The 14,110-nt window shown below is 42.8% G+C and overlaps 1 protein-coding gene across 1 annotated transcript in view; it reads left to right on the forward strand.

Moving 5' to 3' along the window:
• The window catches only part of LOC117205163 (toll-like receptor 6), a 47,197-nt gene extending 35,757 nt beyond the window's left edge, over window positions 1-11,440 (forward strand). Inside the window, exons 2-3 of the transcript XR_004487187.1 lie at window positions 9,690-9,760; window positions 10,728-11,440. The gene's annotated coding sequence lies outside the window, so the exon portion shown is untranslated. The remainder of the gene's footprint in view (window positions 1-9,689; window positions 9,761-10,727) is intronic.
• The last annotated feature ends 2,670 nt before the right edge of the window (window positions 11,441-14,110 follow it).

Raw genomic sequence — 14,110 nt, forward strand, 5'->3', positions numbered from 1 at the left:
ATTTCGGTATTTCGTATTTTTTCTTACACGCTTTTACGTGTAACTTTTATCTTATTTCCTTTTTCTGTTGAGTATTTGATATTGAAAAGATACGCAGACTATAGGCAACAACACGATAAGTCACGTTTCCTACTTTTTTACGGCTATGTACATTGCCGATCAATCTCAAATTACTAGTATTGTTCGTATATTTAGTTTTCGAAGTAAACATGCGTTTTTTCTGTCTCTTCAACATTTTCAACATGTCGTTCGTCCGTCATATCGGCACATTGGAATTATAATATTTTGACATTTATATCTTTAGCTTCAGTAAAACTCTATCGATCTATCAGCCATTTTCAAGACTTATACATCTTCGAGACTGCAAATTTTCATTTTCAATTATGTCGTATTAGAATTTTCCTTACCACTGTTTTTCTCCTTCCTATTATATACCGAATATATTATATTAAATGATCGAGCGGAGTGATATAAGTGTTCTTCGAATTTGACACGCTTACGTTAATTACACGACGGGATCCTGATCGCAACATTACTAAAACACCGTGAACTCTGATTCGGAATTCGCATTAGCAGATAACACACAGGAACTTATTACCATTACCAAAGGGAATGGGAACTTACGACGGGACTACTACCGCAATTACCGGCAATAGCAACATTAGAAGAAACTCGAATCATGGCTGTTCCAGTTTCAATATCCGTCCCCAATCGACGTCGAAACAGATTGCACGTACGTTTTGCGTGCTAATTACGCGCGCGTAATCTACGTTTGAACTCGCATTCGAAATGTAACCGAAAATTCCGATAGAACATCGATGCACGATTTAAAAAAATAAAAAAAAAAAAAGAAAAAGAGAAGGCCGACTGCACGCGGAATGCAAATAACAAGAGTGCCCTGGGATTTGGTTCGTTGTTTCGATTCCCAGTATAAACGAACCGCGTTTCTCTGCGTAGGCAGATTATAGTCGAAACAGAAAAAAAGAAGACAAAAGAAAATAGCCGGTTGCAGACGTCCCGAAGAAAAACGAAAATCGAAGCAGACCACGAGAGGGCGTACGTATAACCGGACGACAAATCGAAAACGGTGCATTCGTTAGCATGAAAAGTGCTCTTACACTGTGTTCGGTCGAACAGAGAGACCGCGGTCCACGGCATGGGATCGTTGAAAATAGTCGAATCGAAAGGACGGAGGGAACGAGGGTTGCGAATCGTCATTCCTATGCGTCATTTCACTTGGCTCCAAGCGAAATTTCCATGACCACGTATGCGTTCAACCTTTCCATTTTCCTTTTTTCTCCCTATTTTCCCTCCCTATTTGCTTGTTTTATTTCCGTCCTTTCTACTTTTTGCCCTGGTCCCGGCATTTTCACTCTTTTCGCGCAATTACAAATAGAAATTCCGAGAGGTCGGAGTCGGGGACACGCGGACGTATTAAACTGGACGTCGACGATTCGGTGCCGCGACCATCGATTCTGAATAATTCTGCCTGCCATTTTGTTTCGTTCGTCGCTGGCAAAGGGGCACCAGAGGGAAGAGAAAAATCTTCCCTCCGCTCGTTACATCGCGATCCCGTACGTTTCGCGGATATACGATACTCGTTGCTCTCTTTTTTTCGTCTCGCTCGTCTAGCCGAAAGGAAATCGAGTCGTCGTCGCTGCAAAACGGGGAATTAACAGGTCGTGTCGAGTGCAACGTGCTCTCTCGTGGAACAGCACCAAAATAACCGTGTAACTGGTCGATTCTTTCGTTTCGGTCAAGGGAATACCTCCATTTCGACGTACGCACGTATTTCGGTGCTTTGTTCGCTGGAGATTTATTTTGCACGCCGATGATACTCTTTCGCTGCTCTGGAATTACAGTAAACTAAAGCATACTTAACGCTTAACCTATCGCTCTTACGCTAATGTGAGTGTACATCGATTTTATTATTATGTAACTGTGCATTTCTTATCTCTTGTCGTTTTTAATTCATCTAACTTTCGTGTTAAAGGAGATTTCAATTAATACCAACAAAGTATTCGCTTCCTATAATGAGTTGACAGTTCGTGTATCTTGCCTTTGATACCAAAAATGCAGAGAATTTTCACGACAAGGAGATTATTTTTTAAATCGTTGATTCCGAATTCGTCTCTAACTGAAGCTACTTTCCTGTGAAATGTACAGCACGTACATCATTAACGAGTATTATTATCTTGTCAAAAAGTCCCGTATATCAAATACAAACGTACAAGTTCATACGTCCATCACATTCCTCAATTCACGATCCACGTTCGCTGAAAGTGAAATGCTTAAAATTCCAATGGAAAACTGGATCACAACCAAATATCGTTTAATCGTCCAATTTTTCCCGTGGCGACGTATTCGAAAGGAAATCAGGTCGTATTCGAGTACGAAAGAAAAATTAACGCGCGCCGGCGTGTTAGAGTGGAAAGTGGTAGACGAGAAGAGGACTATGCCACATCCTCTGGTCCGGCATTTTTCAAGCCGTAGCTCGTTATCGAACGTGGTCGGTCGCCTTTCGACCGGATAGATTCGATTCGCATTCAGAGCCAGCTGGAAGCGGAAAAAAAAACGAGCCATTGCGGCGTCGTCATTCCGCCGTGTCATTCCGCTTCAGAAGCCGCGCCGCGCGTCCAACGAGCCGAAATTTGAATGACGCTTTTCCCGATCGCCTCCGCGTACCCCATTCCGCCACTCCACCCATCCTTCCTCGTTCTCTCATTCGATTTCGATCGTCCGCAACGCGAAACTAGATTTTTATCCGCCTCTGTGTCGCGTACCGTTCGCCGCTGATTCTTTTAGCACGGCCAAAAACCGCGCGTTCACTGCCTATCCCCGATGATTTCCCCGCGTTTCCTCGACGATCGATCGATCATCCACCAGGTCGTTACCAATTTCCACCAGTCTTGTCCAGGGAAAATGGAACTTTTTCCACGGGACAACTCGATTAGAGATACTCGATCTTTTTTATTTGGATCTCTAATTTCGTGGTCCGACCGGTTAGTTAGTTGACTTCTGTGAAAGTCGTTACGTAGGATCCCGTTCGTTTCTTTTTGCAATTCCGCAGTAGTTTACCAAGAGACGAAGTTAAATACTTGGACCGAATTTTTAGAATCACAGAGAAAGGAGTGTGAAGAACGAGGTCCCTGGCAGGAGGAAGATTCGTTCGATCGGTGGTCACCGGATCGAGGCTCGAATCTACTCTTTGCCTCGATTGCTCTAACTAATTGAACTCCGGCTAGTCCCCGTTCCCAGACTCTCCTCTTTCCGAGTCTAATAACGCCAAATGGCTATCTACCTACTTTCTAGCTCGGATCCAGATTCCATGGTCTTACCTTTATCTCGACTGTTCTAACGACTCCGAGCTATCTAAACTACGATAGGTTCTCCCCCCCCCCCCGAGCCGATCACTTGAAACTACCGAATCTTACAAAGACCACCTTCGCACATGCAAAAGGTCCAATCGGACCATTTTTCGGTGGCGGTTTGGAAAAAATCCCACCTTCACGTGGAGTTTTTTCCGGTCGATCGTTTGCAGTAGCGTCCGCAGCGTATCCGGGATCGTTTTCTTGACGGCCGACTAGAATCCCTGTTACCAGCGAAAAGTTTGCCAAGTTTCGCGACGTTATTCGACGCGATGTCGGTTGTTGCTGGTACGAGTCTCTCGTGCAAACCGTTCGAGCGTACCAAAAAACGGTAAAAAAGAAAAGGAAGGTGGGTACGGGTGAGAGAATGGGACGGAAGAAACACGGTAAATTTACATGTTGGCCGAATATCGAGAGGGCAGTTGGAACAACCCCTCCGGCGGAAAGTTTTGAAAGGTTGGCTCTCGCTTCAGGCCGCACGGAAGCCTGTGTTTTCCGCGTGGCGAGGTGGAAGGGACCAACAAGGGAAGGCAATTCGCATTTGCACGGGTACCCGCGACAACACCGCGTCACTCGAATGCACGTAACGAAATACCGGGGACCGCGTCACGTTTTGTCACTGTCGTCGCTGATGGCTGGATGAGAACTCGGGAAGGGTCGTCGTGGAGGACAGAAGAAGATAGAGAGAAGGAAGAAGGAAGCGGAAGGAAGGACGGTGGGGCGGAGAGATACATCGGGGAAGTTTCTGCAGACTTTCGACTTGGCAACGGTACCGACGAGGAACCTTCAATTTTAATGAACCGAGCATGAAGTACAGATAGAAAGTGGGGAGAGTGTGTTCGGCCGAGGAAAGTTTCGCTCGATGCTCGTCCTTTACTCTTTTCTCTCCCTGTCTGTCTCTGCCATACTGTGTCTCCCGTTCCTTGGAATTCCGTCTAGAAGGAAATTTCAGCCGCACTCTGAATATTGGACGCGAAGCTTCATTGGATGCGTACATTTTGCGCATGTGTACGCACGTACAGGAAAATCCACGAAAGAAGGAGGAATAATGCATGGGAATTATCGAGAAGCTCTTATTAGACAGTCGGACAAACATCCCTCGTTGTCGTTTAAAACGAACACCCACCCCATCTCGTTCTTCGTTTATGGTAACGTGTAACGCGGGGCAAGCGTTGCGTTAGGTCGCCTGGAATGTTAATAAACATGGGAACAATGGAGGATTTCAATTTCACAGCGCGTTAACGACGATCGGGACACGGGCTAATGGCGGTTAATAATGGCCGACGAAGCGCGGCCTGTGGCCCGCGATGTCTTAATTGCCGGTCATTGCGATAATAAAAGTAATACAAACCGGAATGCAATCGGAATGTCGTTATTATACGGGATATTAATTAACGGGCAGCGGCGCATTATTAGAGGCGCACATTGCCTCGGACATGGCCTCTCTACGTCCTTTTAATCGCGAATAAATCCCGACCAGTTTCCCCCTCTTTCCCGTCCTCTCTATTTCTCCGCTTCACCTCTCTTCTCCTCGATTTTTTTTTTCTCCTTTTCTTTACCCTCTGTACGTCCTCCTTTCTCGCTTTATTTCCTTCTTCGACGCTTTTTCCTTTTTCCACGCGGTCCTTCCCTTTCTTTTGCTTTTTTTCCTTTTTTTTTTTTTTTTAAACGCGCGATTATCCATAGTACAGCGACACACTGGTAGCGGCCTGGCTGGCTATCGGCTTTAATTAACACGCCCGCGTTATATCCACCGTGTCGTGAACGGTTGAGACAAAGGACAGTGGCTCTTTGTTCATCTCGTCGGTGGAGGCTCTTTCACACGCTCGAGAGCCATAGGGCAGGGCGTGTCCACTCGTACAGCCTCTCCCTTCAGAACCAGTTCCACTTGTTTGTAAACACGGAAGGACTTCTATTTCCATAGAGGAGAGAAGGTGGTATTCCAAGATCGTTTCAGCCACGTTTCATTATTTCTCTCTGCAGGACAATGGAGTGTGTCCGCCTCGGCCGTCAGCCAGTATAGTACACTCACTCTAGATCCACTTGATATCTTAATCTACTTTTAATTCAGCAGACCAGGCCGATTACGAACACCTCACCGATGAAATTAATGTTTCCCGTGCCATTTATTTAGCTACCTAGCCGTATATCTCGATTATTTTACCTCGCCTCTGTTAACGGATCGTCGTGATTAACGCGAGATAAATATGAAGATCGACGATACGTTGATGGTTCTTGTTTTTTCGCGGATATACCACACCCAGTTCCTCCGTCGTACACGCCATACGTATACTTATTTATTAAGCAACTTGTTCGAAAGTGAACCTCGACCGTCGTTAGCGATTAATCATTTCTAATGTACCTTCCTTCTTCGAAGACTTGTCTGAAGGACAGATTTTGGTTTGTCTATATAGAGACAAGAAAATAATGCGATTGTTCGATCGGAAAAGAATCGGAGCACGCGTCCATCGTGTACTTGGACACTTGCGTCCACTCGACGCTTCGGTGGAAATCCTTGTCCTCCGAGAGTGCGCGCAAGTGGTTGGAAAACACGGAGCGTTCGGTCAAAAATAGATTTTCCACCGGCAGGTTTATCACCAGCGTTATTGTGCAGCTCGACCGGAGTTCCCCTCCTCGAGACTTCTTGAACTTCCGGCGGCCGGCGACCAGGAGGCTGGCCGCGAGAAACACAAAGACTGTCCATTTGCCATCTGATAATAATTGGAAAAGTTATCGCGGAGATGAAGTTTTCCCCGCGACTAACGTCTCCCGCGGTCCATTCCCTGTAATGTAAAATGGGGAAACTTTCGCATCGGGGAATAACTTCCGGTGCTTTTGAATGATATTACTTTCTTTCCGGCGCAAACACCGGGCCTTCTTGCCAGTCCGCTGGCTTTCTTGGCCTGAATTTTCAACCAGACCAGCGCGCGGCTCGGCGCGACAGCATCGCGGGCAGCGAAAAAAAGGAAAGAACCACAGAGAGACGATGCAGAGGAGATTAATTCGATCGTGTAAATTACTTTGCGTCCGGTCTCGTTGCTCTTGCCGCCTTTCACGTTATTAATATCGCTTCGTTAGCTGCGAACGCACACGCGAGAATTCCTTTACCGATTCGAAAAATGATCACCGGTGCGGTGTATGGTTACGAGGTACCGATGTCAGCACCCATTTAACGCCAGATAGAGATCGTTTTACGATCGAAAAGACGATATGGCTTTAAATATAATTACCAGAACGTTAAGATGACTTTATCTGGTATAGCCTGAATGGAATTGGAACGGGGAGGCGATTAAAAATTTCAATAGATCGGATACGATAAATTGTCACACCCACGCAATTTATCCTGCAGACACAGGTTCTCTGCATGATATCGGGATAATAGGTTATTTCTCTAATAATTGTTTTTTAATGCATCTATTAGTTCAACGCGAAGAATATATTGTAAAAATAATCGACAACGTAATTTTACTTTACTTCTACTAACTCTTTAAATTCAACCTAGAAATTACAAATTTTTCACGACCAAGTACGTTTCGCTTCTTTTGAGGAACAAATTTATTTGCTTAAGAGCGAAATATTTATCCTCGGGCGAATTCTAAAATTGTAAAAATAATTCCCTAGAATCTAAGCACAATATCGCAAAGCGTATCTCTGTCGCTTTTAATTCGCATAACGTAAGCTTCGAAAATAAAAATCATCATTCTCGAAGAACCGAGCTACGTTTCGCGTGTCAAACATTGTGTTCCATTCGTCGAACGCAGATTTTCATCTCGTTACCTGCCTCGGTCGCCTTTAAACTACTTTTCGCCGTGTCATCGACGTGCATATGGGAACGTGACCCAGTACGCGAAGTCGCGGCGGAAGTTGGATGGCGAAAACGAGAAATCACCGGTCAGATGGAAGTTCCGAGAGCCGTGCATCTACCCGTTCACCGCACCGTGAATCCGATGTTTTCGACACCAAATCGAATTTCCACCGATTGCATTACTTCGCGTGCCGTTTCGGTCAGCTATGCAGCCACGGATGCGATATTAGCGAATCAGATCGAAACCTCTATCCTCGCTCGATTTATTGATTATTTCATTAACACAGACGAATTTCGAAAAGCGATGAATTTCGATCTAAAAGTCAGAATTACGAGGCGAATGTGTTACAATTTTGAAGTGTATATATCACCGTAAAAATCACTATCACAAACAATGTATCACCATAAAAATCACTATCATATATCATTCTAATAAAAATAGCGGTAGTATATCACTGAAACGAAACGAAATGATCTATTAGAAACGACTGAATAGCAGTGGATAAATCGCGAATCTGCGGAGTTTCGGTGACAAATGGAAGCTCTAGATGAATAATAATTCTACGAAACAGTCGAATAATGGTATCTTGATATTTATACATTACTGCAGGTTTCTGCTCGTATGTTCCAAGGCCCGACGTATTTTCCTTCGTGAAAATTTTCATCATCGATCCACTCTTATTCGTCTGTGCACACGGCCAGCAATTAATCATTGTAGCCCGCGATTATGTCTAATTGTTAATATAATAGGCAGGCAATCGCAGCCACTTGGTCCCGTGAACATTCATAATGCGACAACAAGTCGACGCGTTGTCGTCACTGAAATTGCATATCGGCTATTGTTGAAACGCTCGACGGTCGTCGCTCGGTTCCACGTTGATATAATTACGAGCAACCTATTTTTCACGTTGTTTAGCTTACACAGTACGCGTCTACCATTGTCTACATTTTTCTTTATCATAATTTAAATAACGTCGAGATGCTCGGCGGTCAATGCGCCGTTCCACGACGAAATAATAACGGACGACTCATTTTCTGGGCATTTCAGTCGTATATAGATACGAGCTCTATAGAGAGCTCGCTTGTCACCGATCAGACTTCTTTATTACAATTTGATACTTTTTCCTGACCATCCTTCAATTTTTTGTTCGACGCCTCTCAATCGCATTCGCGTCACTTTCTCGTATGAATATAATTGCGCTGGCGCCTCGTGCCGTAGCGAAAATCCTGCTGATCCCCGTTTATTGGAATAATTTTACAAACGGCCGCTTTTTCCACGCGGACACGGGAAACAAAAGGGATGCGAGCTTTGGTCGGGCCATTATTAATTTTCCGAGCCGGTTCAATTAAATCGCAGTCTCTGTCGAGCCACGAAGAGGACAAAGTCTCGCTGACTTCCCCTTCTTTGCAGTCTCGTGACTCGTTCAGCTGTTCCTTTTTGGTCGACGGCTTCTACCTCTTCGTTCTCGTTTTTATCTGCTCTCGATACTTCGTACGATAGTTGCTTCGTTGAGAGTTTACTCACTGCTTTAGATGGAATTATTGGTAATAATGACTGTATGCTTTAACGGAGAAAAGATAAGAGGTCTTTAAGCTGTTTTCCCACTTGTATAAATCAACGTTGTTCGAGTTAAAATCCGGCTTAGAATTTTCGAAAATTGTTTCCACTACGTCTCGATGATATAGAGTGGTACACGTACTGAAAACGTTACATACGAGACACGTTACGACTGGGTTTACAGAGATATTTTCGCAGCTGAAACGCGCGCCACGGCCGCCGTTTACAATTTTCATTATTTACATCACGGCTTCGAAAAGCTGTCGCGCGAAATGAAACTTGAAACGATCAGGCTGGTCACTTAATCCCGCCATTCAGAATTCTGAACGAACAAACCGACGTTGAAATCGAAATTGCGAGGCTTAAAGTATTGTATACGATTGGCAAAACGGTTTGTTCACTTTTCTCGCTAACAACGGGCTGGATTTTATCGGATCTTATAAAGCAATTAATTTGAAAATTTTCATTACACTCGCGCTCGTGCGCGAGATCATCGGTGATTTTGTAAAAACGCAGATTAATCACTTTCTCGTTGCCGCGTATGGCCCATTGTACCTTTTCCCATTCAGAACGCATGAATGCACGTTCATTAGCAAAGGAAAACACGTTGATAATTTTCCTCGATATTTTACAATATGTTTAATAGAAAAATCAGAGTTAATGGCGCTGTTGAAAGTTACAATGACTTCGGTAAATCGTGAAAAATGTAATTCCACTGGAACGTGATTCCTTTTTGAACGCCTGTTACATCCTCGACGGTCGAAGAAACAATCGAGTGCATACGGAGCTCGTGGTACACGTACAAATCGTCGTGTCTCTCAGTTGACCACCGGCGTTCCGCGTTTTATTTCCTGAAAATACGTTCGCCGGGGAATTTGTCTCGGCGTCGAGAGCGTCGTCGACGCTGACGTGATTTATAGGCAGTGTAACAGAACGCTTCTCTCTTTTTCTGTTTCAGATGTGAACTGTTGCCAGAAGTATTATCGATTCGCATTACGTATGAAGTAATTGGAAATCGCAGTGGACAAGGTGAGTAATTATTTCCCTCTTTTATTCCACTTTGGATACGTTCGCGAGTAGATGGAATTCTCGATTTATCTTCACTTTCGCGCCAGTTTAACTCGTTAATTATCGATCGTCAAAAGATTTTAATTCTTTTAACGAATTCTCCGGTGGTCCAGTTTGAGAAGATCCGATATTCCAACGAAGTTGTTGCCTGTTTTTAGAAATTTGATTCACTCAGTGATTCGTGTTTGTTAATTGATGAACACAGTGAAAAGGGCAGAGTGAAAAGAGCGTACGCCAAATATGCATATCTCTCTCATTGATATTGAAAGCGAACAAATACATAGCGGAAAAATTGTTCATTATTCATTTATCGATTATCGAGCTGTGATGAAAAGTGGAAAGAAATATGTACGTGCAGCTACTGGCGACGAATTAAATTAAATAAAAACTTTCTGTGTTTCTTATTTATTCGCTAAACATATTGAATATAATATTTACGTTAACATTCCAAATACGTTTAAAATACGTATCGAAGTTATAAGAACTAATGAATTAATCGCTTGTTGTAAATAAAGTCTAATAAAAAGTGTAATACAATGAATTTATTACACAACGTTTGGTTAGTAATTTGATTTAATTATTATTCGAAAGAGCGAAATAAAGGAACTATTTCTCTTGAAACTTGCTCTCCCGCAAATTTATATAGAATTCGGGCATGTGCTCCTTTTTCACTGGATTTCTCAATTTGTAACCAGATTCTTTTCCGAGACGGTGCATTTGATGGATGCGACGCGAAACAAGTTCAATTGTAACGGAGACGAGCGGAGGCAATGAGAAAGCCACCGTTACTCCAAATTACTTCAACAATCTTTCAAGCCACGGTTTCTTCTCGAGCTTGGCTAACGGGAGCGAAGCGAAGGAAAACAAGTAACATAGAGGAGCGCGATGCCATCTAATCGGCCGTTCGTCTTCTTTTTTTCTGTTGCAGGTTTTCCCGACTGCCGCGACGTTTCTCTCTACTTATTATCAAGAAGTATTTCTTACTATCGCAATTGTACTCCGTAACACGGTGTCTTCACCTAAAGTAAACGGTTTATTCGTATTTTTGAGACTCGTGATAGCTTCGTAGTGTGCAAATGTAAATTAGGGCGAACGAAAAAAAAAACAAAAAAAAATCGCGAAACTACAAGAAACAAAACAGAAATATAGAAACAAAAATAAACGATCGAACAAGATCAAACCTCAAGAAGACGCAAAATACCAGGGGAAAAGAAATGAATAAGACGAAGACGGCGAGGAAGATGAACAACAAGGAAGAAGCGTAATGAAAATACACAGATACACACACACACACACACAGTAACACGTACATACACCGAGAATACTACCCTTTATTAACTCGTAATTGCAACGAAGTTTTTTCTCTTTCTACTCGAACTTGACTAGTTTACTTAATCCAATGATCGATTATTAAGGATTGCGAGAGATTATATAAATATAAATATATAAATATAAATATGAATATAAATATAAATATAAGCGTAAAACACGAGATGTGTCCTCCAGTCCTCGATGAGCGTTCTCTTGTTTCTCGTCGAACGGAGAGATTTAATGTACATAGCGAGAGTTTTGTATATTTGTAAAATAGATAGGGCATTTTATTATAAACAATAAAGTTATTTATATATATTTTAATCACAACACGGATAACGAATTCCTTCCGACCCGTCAGCAGCAGCAACCCGCGATGTACACCGAGGGGATCGATCTTCTCGGAGCGAGCGGTTAATCGGATCGACCATCGGCAACACACACACACGGTCATGCGGATCTACGGAGGATGTCGCGATCTAAAATTCTATCAACCGGTATGTATTATGGAGGATCATAAAGGAGGCCGTTAACGAAAGCATTTAGTATCATTAGCGAGCAGAACGGTTTTCTCGATGATACAATTCGTTTGCAGCAACGAATCACCCATCATCCACCCTATTCCTTGCCTTCCATCAGAGATGTCCGCTTCGTAAATGATTTCGAACCAATGGGCGTCGATACAACACCGTAAAACCACGAATACCGAGAGACACTTCAAGGTATGAATCGTGCGATCATTGAAAAACTATCGTTCCGAAAGTTTCATCGAGCTTTTGAAATTTCTAGAATTTTCATGTTAAATCGTGACTATGGTAAATTTCTGTTCTACCAGCATTCTTCGGTAAAAATTTTGAAGCGAATATTTTGAAAAACGACGGAAGATATGAATTTTGAGGAATTTTTAAGGAACAGAGGTTACGGCGATGTGGAAATATTTTCGCGAAGTTTGCGAGAATATTTTCGCTTAGTGGAAGTCTAAAATGACGAGCGGAAGGACCACGTCCCAGCTATGGATTTGTTTGTTCCAAATTTCCACCGCATTATTAATTCCCATGATGGCCGAGGCGAGTTGGTGGACACCGCGTCCATTACATTAACTTGATTGAAAAATATCGGGCAACAAGTGCGTATTAGCGATCGACAAATGGAATTCGAGTCACGCGTACGTCAGTCCCGTTGCATGGATATTTTTCAACCCTTCCCGCTCGACATTAACGTGATTTCTCCATGGGGAAAAATAATTACTTTCCGATACTCTCGCCCGAGGATTTAAAAACAATCATCGTATCGGAAACGGGAAGCACTATGCCTCCAAAGCGATAAAATAAAAATTGTTCGTTCAACCAGCTCATTCGATGCTGTTATTCTTACATTACTGTTTCCGTAATTACTCGAGAATAAATGGGACCTTGGTTATTATGGAAATTCCATGAAATGGTTGCTAGAGAGTTGTCAGTGCTTCCTCGGGATCTGATAATATGTACCTTATCCTGTTTACTTGACTCGAGGTAATAAATATTCTTGGAATCCTCAACAAACAAATTACGCTCCATGAATTCACTATAGACACCGTAGAATAAGGATCGTTTTAATTATTTCCAATGTTTCATGGAGATAAAATAGTATTAATTTTCTTCGCTTTGCTCAAATTAAAGTTAATTATTTTAAGAAAAAGCAGACCTCTCGAATTTACCATTTACAAAGCAGACGCTATTCTAATTACACTTAGTATTTCTTGCAGCTTGAATAATATTTATTTTACCCTCTTTCGTTAAATTCAAGCAAAGATATTTTCTTGATACTTACGAACTAGATTCTTCGAATTTACTATCTTCGAAATATACCCATCGTTAACGTTCGTGAAATAAATAATTTCTGATAGCGAAATATAATTCAATCGTTTCCAGCATGCTCCTTATTATATGCAGAATCCCTTTATCACGGTAGGTAAACGGTGTGCGTGTCGCGACTTCCGGTTCCAGAGGCAAACAATGGCCAGGCAACAGCGCGAGATATAGGTTAATAGATCTCCACGAGTCAGCTTGAATCGAGCTATCTCTCGTGCTTGCCACGCGTTATAAAGGCGAGTTCTTAGGGCAGCAATTACATGGGTTCCGCTGAAAGCTGCTCGCACATCCGCGAACCGTAGTCCTTCCACTTTTCTAATTATTCTCGTGGACTCGCGCGAACCAGAGAACGAGCAGAAGTCGACGAGTACATCGCCGACCCGTAATAACGGGGAAACCTTGTTACGCTTAATTCTTCGCCCCCGACGAGCTCCGGTCACCGACGATGGTCCTTCACCCTTCTAACCTTCCGTCCATCGAGTTACGCTCATAACTGCACCGACGACGACGTGTTTGAGCTGTTCCGGGCTAGATACGTTTGACGAAGGATTTCAGCCATCCAGTTCTTAGTTCGTCGATATGACTAAGCGTTTCACGACGAACGAAAAATTTCAATTGAAGGCCAAAGACACAGATTTGATTTTGATTAAGTCTAATGCAACGTTAAACGAACCAGATGAAAATTCATCAATCGTTCAAGCGTCTCTTACTACAGTAGATATTAACTCGTGGCTTACTACTAATGTTTAAACATCAGTAAAATCCACCAGCGATTCCACACCGTCTCTTAGGAAAATGAACGTCCTCGTTGATAAAACGCAAACACCATTTAGTTAGACCAATGGAAAAGAAAGTATGATCCTATTCACACAAATAACTTTCTTATTCGTACATCGCTTTAATCGCCATAAGATCAATTTTAATTAATTATAAGTCTATTAATCGGATGCCACTACGCGATTAGAATACGGTACGAGTCCTAAATTCACAGCTCAAAGTGAGCAAGTCGGTTTTCCTCGTTTTGGAAAGTTTTCCACGGAAATGCGAAAATCCCGCGCGTGAAGCGCGAGGAAATAATTCCTTCCCTTTCTGGCCGGCTCTCGTTTTCCGTCAGTTCCACTTTTGGTTGCCATTTGTGTCGCGCAATGGA

This window comes from Bombus bifarius, unplaced genomic scaffold, assembly GCF_011952205.1.
Source record: "Bombus bifarius isolate JDL3187 unplaced genomic scaffold, Bbif_JDL3187 scf7180000007987, whole genome shotgun sequence".
Classification (NCBI taxonomy): Eukaryota; Metazoa; Arthropoda; class Insecta; order Hymenoptera; family Apidae; genus Bombus; species Bombus bifarius.